The sequence below is a fragment of the Euprymna scolopes genome, chromosome 18 (assembly GCF_053919585.1).
Source record: "Euprymna scolopes isolate OS-2025 chromosome 18, ASM5391958v1, whole genome shotgun sequence".
NCBI lineage: Eukaryota > Metazoa > Mollusca > Cephalopoda > Sepiida > Sepiolidae > Euprymna > Euprymna scolopes.
Window position 1 is genome coordinate 19515523 of NC_136499.1, and position 9448 is coordinate 19524970.

Consider the following 9448-nt stretch of genomic DNA (forward strand, 5'->3'; position numbering starts at 1 on the left):
GTCGATAAGATTTGTCGCTCAGATATACCGCCCGTTTTTACAAGTGAGCGATCACAATTAAAGACTTATGCGACAATTCCTGTTCAGTAACTAAATTATATTCGTTTAATCGTTTCATGTTTTGATTCTAAATCCCATTTAGCATTCGACTGATAAGAGCGAATGTCGAAAAGCATTTATTATAACTAAGGAATTAGAACTGAGTTCTCGAAACTGGTAATGTAAGCAATTATAAACTTTGTGATGACATTGGATATACGGCATAATCGCGTTGACACACCGGTTCTCGTCAGATCACCTAAGTTAAGCAACGTTGAGCCTGGTTAGTATCAGATGGGTGACCATTTGGGAATTCTAGGCGCTGTATGTGCTCTCCATTTATTTCGGTATTTGTTAACAGTCGTCCTGTACTTCACTTGCCACTGGTATTTAACAATGTCGTCTCAGGAGAGGTGTGGTTGGAAATTGCGCACCTTCTGCCACAAAAATTTCACGCGCAGGCAATACTTCGTGGGTATCCATAGTCTGTCTAAGACTGAAGGCGCCTGATGACATAAAAAAACAAACAGACTTTCATGTGTGATGCTCGTAAAAAGGACAGAGGCCATAACGTTCGGATAAGATTGGATGCGTCAAGACTTCCACATCGGCCAATTCTTCAATTTTTGATGCTGTATGTTTAGCGTTATACAGCTTTGACGATGATCATGATGATCATGATGATCAGCATCATGGTAGTATTAGTAGTATATATATATAAAGAGAGTAGTAGTAGTAGTAGTGGTGGTGGCGGTGGTAGTAGTACCACTCTGCTCTATTCACTCTTGTAACCGAAATAAAAAATGTTTTTAACATTAGCTTCGCTTTCACACCAGCAGGTGGCGCGATGATGCTATTTAACAAAACTTCAAGAACATAATTCTGACAAACAACGCCTCAAACTTCTTATCGGACCCGTTTGCCACTGTGTTAGACATTGTGTTGGGCGGGAGTGAAATCGAGAAGTTTTGGAATTTGTTTTCGTTAGATTTTATTTTATTTTATTCTTATTTTGTTGGTTTATTTATTTATTAATTAGGTCGATGCAAGACTGTGTAGCACGGGCATTTTAAACTATTCTAATTTATTTTACGCACTATGATTAATTTATATTTTTTCTTTCGAATTATCAAAGCATCATTCATATCTTTTTTTTTTTGCAATATTCTCACCCATGTTGACCCGAAAATGGCCTTCTTTAGTCAACAGAAAGGGAATCATATTCCATCATGATAATGCTTGTCCTCACATAGCACTATTGACTAAACATTTGGGAGAATTTGGTTGAGAAATCTGCCCCATTGACCTAGCTCCCATATATTATTACTAGAGCTATGCCAACAGAATACTCTTATTATTGTTTTGACTCTCGAGTATATATCCAACAGAGACACAGTTAGACACAGTTAATCAACCGAGAACCACATCACTCTATATTAAAGCATATAAGATATCAACGGATACACACTCGAGAGTCAAAACAATGAAAAGAATATTCTGTTGTCATATCCCTAATTATCACTTATTTCGAGGATTACAAAACCATTTAGATAGCCTTAGGTTAAAATGAGATTGTGTTACATAACGTTATCTCAACGTTCGCTATCGTAGGACCTCATTATATAACAATTGAACGTGAGTTAGATTCATATTTTTGATAGAAAACCTAAAGAATTTTACAAACAAGGCATTTATAAGCTAGTTAACAGAGGGAATAAAGTTATAAAGAGCAAAGGTCGTTATTGTTATACACAAGCACACTTTTTTTTTCATATGAAATTTTAGATATGAAACAACTTTTGCACTGACTTAATGTTGTGGTGGCACCCACTCATTTACATATGTGGATAATATTACACATAAATAACAAGACTCGGTTAGTCTGAGTGTGTGTTAACCAGAAGCCACCGAAGGCTTAGCCGAGAGCAGATATGTTCTCCAGCCAAGACTCTTTTACCTGACAACTATTATTTAAATATACTGTAAATATACTTTTCCTAATACACTTCTTATTGATATATCTTTGTTTGTTGAGTCTTCATTTGTATTGCCTTATACGTTATTTGGTTCAACCTGCAAACATAACACTTAATATTTATTATTTGTATTCACTAGAAGTTCTCAAGCAGGCTATTATCAGATGATGAGAGCCGGTGATTTTCCCTGGTGTTTGATTGATAAGTTTTGCCAAATTTCCAGTGCTTTCCACCTTTTTCTATAACCTTTGCAAATGATTTTGCAATTTCGCAACAACTGTTTATCATCGATTTAGTCTCCACTGAAAATTGGATGGTAACTAGCGTTCCAACCGCCCTAGCACTTTTCGCACTCAGCCAGTGGAAGTATAAACAGTGTTTTTCATCCTCGGTCTTTCCATGCCTTTTGATCCTTCATGATTATATTGTGTGGTACCATTCAAAGTTGATGCTTTTCAATATGGGAGGGGGGGAACTTTATAAGATTTCTTGCAGCTTCAATTTTTCATTTTACTTCATGTAATGTTCCTTCCAATTTTTCTTTTACTTCTGTTGCAATATTCATGTGACTGCTTAGTATTTGTATTTTGTGAGTTCGATTCTGCATTTAAGGGGTTTCTTCGTCAATACGATCCGCTGCATAGTCTCAATCTGCCTCTTAATTCCAAATTTTCCTGTTTTTTGTTTGCTTTGGATTTTGTTTTATTTTTATTTTTTATTTTTATTTATTATTTTTTGTTTTTTGATTTTTTGTTTGTTGTTAGTGCGTATTTGCTTCATTATTTTTTCGTCTCTTTGCTCTTCATTATGTGGTCTGCCGAAACACAGAAACTATAAGTTAGCAGTTTCTTTCCTTTTTGTTAATTATTATGATGTCTGATATCCTGATCGAATCAGCTTCTATTTCTCAAAGGGTTTTATGGTTTTGATTTTCCGATACTGTTTCCGGTTTATGCCTCTGCCATTTGTTTGCATGTTTGGAGTGCAGTTGTTTGCAGATTTTCCAGTGTACTGCTTTCCCAACTTAGTTGCATTTGTTCTTGTATGGTGCACCCTTTCGTCTCTTTGTACGCAGAGTCTTCATTTACTGGTTTCCTGGGTTTCATCAATTTTCGCCTTGATGTTAGTTCTAAACGCGTTGTTGTTTTATGCAACTATCAGTAGCGATTCGGTTACTCTGTTCATGTACCTTTTTCTAAACAATGTCAAGGTTTTCCCGTGATTCCTTTCTCTTGTCATTCTTATGAATTGTCCATCTAGCTGTTTTACTTCCTACTTTTCTTTTCTTGTCTTTTTTTTTTTGGTTTAACTGTCCCCTTGTTTGACCGCGTCTTACTGAGGTTATGAGTCTTTCCGTGTTCTGAGTTATGTATTTTACAAGTATTGTGTGTGTATGTTCTATATTTACCAGACCTTTTCCCCCTTCATTCCTTTTCACATAGAGTCGTATGATTTTCCGAGTGTATGATCATTAGATTCCTTGTCTTCTGGTAAAGATGCCTGTTCATTTTTTTTCAACCTATGAATGGTTCGATGTGACACTGCCTAGATGTTTACTCCTTTAATTAAATTTCTACTATATAGTATTGGTTTCTAAAAGTTTCCTGGATTTTTTTTCTTTTTCAACATTTTCTTTAATTTCCACAGATTTAATGGTGTCTACTTCTATTATAGAACGCCCAAATATTTGTAGGTTTCTTCTTGGCTAAAAGCCCTCATCTCCTCTTAGTTGGACAGTTCTATGTCCTCTAATGTCTCCAGTTATCCCCTTTTCATATCCAGCAGTACCCACTTTTCCATTACTTATTATTATTATTATTATTATTATTATTATTATTATTATTATTAACCTCACAACGTTATGATGTTTTACACCGTTGTTTTTTTTTGGGGGGGGGTCACTCAAAAGCGGGCTTTTACACCAAAGCTAGTGGGCATAACCAAAGAGTCAATTAGATGGAAAACACATGGCGTAGGATGTTTACAGTGTTAAGTAGAACTGACTTCTGAGGTATGGTGATCTTGTACTTGAATCCCAAGGAGTTCAACTGTTCCTAAGGATCATTTTGAATTGAGCAAAGCGCACCTGTGATGATTGGCATGATAAAAGTTTGTTTTTTTATTCCACATCCTAGCATTCTCACCCCCTCATTTTCTGATTATTCCGTAGTTTCTCATTCTTGTTCCTGCTAAGTTGATGTTGTTTGAGCAAGCCAAATGAATAATTTGGTATTCATTGGTCTTTTTGTTAACAACTACAATATCCGGTTTTGTGTGAGTTATCTACCTGGTTTCCTATAAGTTATCTACACCAATCTTTTACCATTTGGAAAAATGATGCCTTTCATGGCTCCTTTCTTCCCTCGTTTAAGACTAACTACTGCACATTCGGAAAATTTCAAACTCCATATTTATGTCTTCACTCCACTGCTGTATAGTTTAAACCAGATGTCAATTTCCTTTTCTGTTTTGCCAACCAATTTCAGATCGTCCATAAATAAAATGTGGCTGATCTTCGGTCCGTTCTTCCCCAGTTTGTATCTTTTTCTCTCTTAGTACATGTGTCAATAGTATAAGTGCTATTACGAATAGCGGTGGCGAAAAGGAATCTTCTTGGAAGATACCGTGTCTGATGGTGATTGTCCCTAATATTTTCTCATTTGAAAACAAGGTTGGTTTTCCAAATGCTCGTAATTTTCCTTGTGAACTTGATTATATTTTCAGCCACCCATATCATTCTCAACGTCCTGAGTACCCACAAATGCGGCACCATACCATAAGCTTTTTTGTAATCTATTCAAGTTACATTTAAATTTGCTTTTCTCCTTTTGCAGTTTCTTTAAAATACATTTATCAATCGATAGTTTGTCTTTTATTCCTAAACACCTTTTCCTTTCACCTTTTTGCTCAACTGGAAGTGAACCATTTGCTTCAAGATGGTCATATACTTTTGTACTTCTAAAGCAAGTTCAAGCAAGTAATTCTCCTGAATATGACCTTAAAATATATATCCGATGTTGAGGCCTCAGCTTAAAGCTCACAAGCTGAGGCCTCAACATCCGATATATGGAACCACCCTTAATTGCCATTGCTCCCAGGTCTACTCTGATCCGGAGTGGTAGTACCTGTTAGGGTTCCAACTATGGGTTAAATATAAACCGACTTGAAAAAAAAAAAACAAATATATTCTATTAAAAACTTTTTCTTCAAAATCACTGGATTCGGCATTGAATAACCTGAAAAGGTTTGATATGCCGTAAAACAAAAACAACCGACCAACACGCATCATAAAACGTTTATCTTTTCCTGGATTCTAAGTGACAACAAGTTTTACCAGATTTCCAGTACTCTCCACCTCTTTCGATAACCTTTGCAAATTAATTTGCGTTATTGTAACAGCTGTGTACCATTGCTTTTTTGTTGGCAGCGACTATCGATCTTCACTGAAATTTGGGTGCCATTAAGCCTCCTTAAAGTGTCTGTCCTTTTCGCATTGATGCGACCCCTCTATTCAGTTATGGCTGATAGAACGAGAGCATGCTGCCTCCATAAAGTAAATAAATGGTTCCGTTCGAAATTCCGTCCAAATTCCCGAGTTCGACAGAACCATTCCTGAGTTCGACAAAATATACCTGAAGAAGGTTGGAAGTTACATCAACCGAAACGTTGTGAAAATTACAGTCACAATTGGAACAATAGTTCGAAGAATCCAAATCATAGGTTTAAAGAAATAAAAAAGTCATCGGTTAGCAATTGTTACATAAAGCATAAAATTTTGTAAATAAAAATTGAGAAAAACGAAATTTTATGACAAAACATTTTTATACAAGAGATAAAAATATAAAATTTACTTTCAATCATGAAAATTTTCATATATGAAAACTTGTATTGTCATATACAGCATGTATACAGACATTAGAATGTTATATACTGTGTGTATATACAGACACGCGTGTCTTTAAATGTATGTGTAGAGTATATACTTCATTGTTATTGCGAGAGTAAATAGAAGCTCATGTAACATATTGTGTATCAATGTATCAGAGCGTGTGTGGGAGAATGCTTATGTGTGGGAGTATGCTGATGTGTGGGTGTAAAAATATACAATACACATGTTCAATAAACAGTTCTTTCAAACAGGCTGCTACTTCCAATCCACAAACGCATATATAATTAACAGCACAACCCAATTCAACATTAAACATTCACTGTGCGGTTCTTTAAACAACAATAAAGTCACACTTTTTTACAGTTTCAAATTTAGCTTTATTTTTTAATGCATGTCGAGGAGAGTCTCTTCTGGAGCTACATTGATCTTTCTCTTCGGTTCATAGAACCGACTCTCGGATTATATTATAGACTACATGATTCAATGTCGGTCGCGTTCCACTTCCCGACTCTAACTGACTAAACCATTCGATTCCCTATTCGATACTATGTATGTGCTGTTTTCTTTGTTCTACTGAACTACAACCTCCCCCGACCCCCGGATAATTGCGTCATCTTTGACGATTAGAAATATTCGTTATTCTATTTTATTCTAAAATAACTCAAGCTTAAATGTGCAAACTGCATATTTATCTTGCTAACCTACTCACTAACTATCGTGGAACTCCAATCTGTTACATTCCTCCTCTTTATACCAAAAATATTTTTCATAACCCAACGGACCAAGAATAGATTAGACCTCTTCCACTATTTTTTTTTTAATTTTGGTTAGTCATTGATAGGTCTCTCGGTATTAGTATTTCCCGAGATGTGAGTCAACCCCCTTCACGATTAAATGTTATCTGTTCCATAAATCATCCCTTCTCGTTGCTTACTGGCCATAATTCCTCTACGCCCCACCCTCATGGCATTTATCCAGCGATGTGAGTCAACCACTTTACGATAAATATCGGTTGTTCCATCCGCCAAACCGTTGCCATTGCCAACCAGAGGCGCCTGTTTCGCTTCACTACACAAATCGACGAAATATCGCTTGATCGCTCCTCTAACCCTTCCTCCCTCTGGGCGCCAATAAAATAAAACTCAGGCACACTCATGCATTTTTCAATTACATCAATCCCACCGATCGCTATACTAATAGTTACGTTAAGAAGTAAAACAGAAAACCCCACCTATTTTATCAAGTGGTAAGTCCTCACTTCTACACAAAATACCTTTTCTAATATGCAGGTTTGCTCAAACTCCAAAGCTCTGAATACTTCAGCATTCTCGGTACATATCACTGGAAAAAACCCGCCATATCTCACTATAACTATGACTCTTAAATAGTTACGGATGATAAACGAAACTCCGATTGCGCATCGCACTTTTTCACTCGTACCGACAGCACTTCCTCTACAGCTTAACCCTTAATTACAGTCCCTGGTCAGGGGTGAGCGATCATTTCTAACATCTAAACCGGAATGTTACAGAATACACAACTAGGGTCATTACACGAATAACCCATTCAGTGTAACTTAATATGGTACATTGTCATCCACACTATAACGTCGAGCTACCTCCAGCGTGCAGGCATTCAAACTTATAGTTCCCATGTGGGAACCACAATTTCATTTTATACCAAGTCACCCCTTCTTAAATCGATACGTAACTGCGGCATTCTATTTATCCATTTTCTTCTCTTTTTATTTTCACTCATTCGTAAGATAATGGCGTGTTGCCATTATATATACCGTTCGCCTTTCCGTATTTGAGGGATATACGGCATAATCACGTTGAGACACCAGTTCTCATCAGATCACCGGAGTTAAACCTGGCTAGTACCAGATGGGTGACCATTTGGGAATTCTAGGAGCTGTATGTGCTCTCCGTTTATCTCGGCATTGTTTCCGGTCGTCTTGAAACTCCACTTACCACTAGTATTTAACAATGTCGACTCAAGAAAGGTGTGGTTGGAGATTGCGCAACTTTTGCCACAAAAATTCCCTGCGAAAGCACCCTTACACTGGGTGTCCATAGTCTATCAAGACTGAAGGAAGCTACGATGTAAAGGAAATTTCTATGAATTTCTCCCAATTGGTACTCGCAACCAGCCATTCTAGATCATAATGGCCAGGCAAAAAAAAAAACATGTTCTTTACAAGCCGGTTCATTCTATGAAAACCTGAAAAAATTTTCAGTGTAAACCCATTACCAGGGTTTCCGTGGATCCATCGAAAGAGTAAAATAATTTACCGCCTACGTGAGAGTAATCTCTTATTACACTCTCAACTATAAACTCTTTCGTTTCTCTACCCTCCAACAAAAAATAGAAACAAGAAAATTTACAATACAAATATAAAGTCAGTCCAAATAGAAAAAAAAAACAACATACGCGGTGCCTTCAATAATTTTCCAGACTTTTTCATGTGGGCACTTTTATCATTAGTACACACATAAAACTCTAGTCCACTTCGAAGTAATCTCTTCCGGCTGCAATGCACTTGTATTGTTCCAATAATTTCTGGAAGATTCCATGAAAGTCCTCTTGTGTGAGCATGTCCCTCGTCAATTATCTTATAACAACAACCTCTAATTTTTTCTTAAGCTTAGGTAATAACCAAAAGTAATAGAGAGCAAGGTCTGGACTCTAGGGAAAGCGAATAAGTGTCTTGATGCCCATCTTGGTCATAACAACGTCTTTCTTTGTGATTTTCTCTGAGCACCCTTGAGAAAAACTTCGCGCAAATCTTCCGCATCTTCAGTTGTTCGCGAATAATTATGTATACAGTTCCCACACTTGTCCCTATAGACACATGACGGTCCTTATCAATGAAATTCTTTATTTGACCAATCAATTCTGACTTCCTCACTTCTCCCACATCTCTTATCATAACTCACAAATTCCCTACTTTATTCTCCCACACCTCTTATCATAACTCACAAATTCTCTGCCTTACTTCTCCCACACCTCTTATAACTCACAAATTCCCTGCCTTACTTCTCCCACACATCTAATCATAACTCACAAATTCCCTGCCTTACTTCTCCCACACCTCTTATCATAACTCACAAATTCCCTGCCTTACTTCTCCCACACCTCTTATCCTAACTCACAAATTCCCTGCCTTACTTCTCCCACACCTCTTATCATAACTCACAAATTCCCTGCCTTACTTCTCCCACACCTCTTATCATAACTCACAAATTCCCTGTTTTACTTCTCTCACACCTCTTATCATAACTCACAAATTCCCTTCCTTACTTCTCCCACACATCTTATCATAACTCACAAATTCCCTGCCTTACTTCTCCCACACCTCTTATCTTAACTTACAAATTCCCTGCCTTACTTCTCCCACACATCTTATCATAACTCACAAATTCCCTGCCTTACTTCTCCCACTCCTCTTATAACTCAAACATTCCCTGCCTTACTTCTCCCACACATTTTATCATAACTCACAAATTCCCTGCCTTACTTATCCAACTCCTCTTATAACTCA

General features: G+C 36.9%; 1 pseudogene; it reads left to right on the forward strand.

Moving 5' to 3' along the window:
- Positions 1 to 253: 253 nt before the first annotated feature.
- Positions 254 to 370, forward strand: LOC145301499 (5S ribosomal RNA; annotated as a pseudogene).
- The last annotated feature ends 9078 nt before the right edge of the window (positions 371 to 9448 follow it).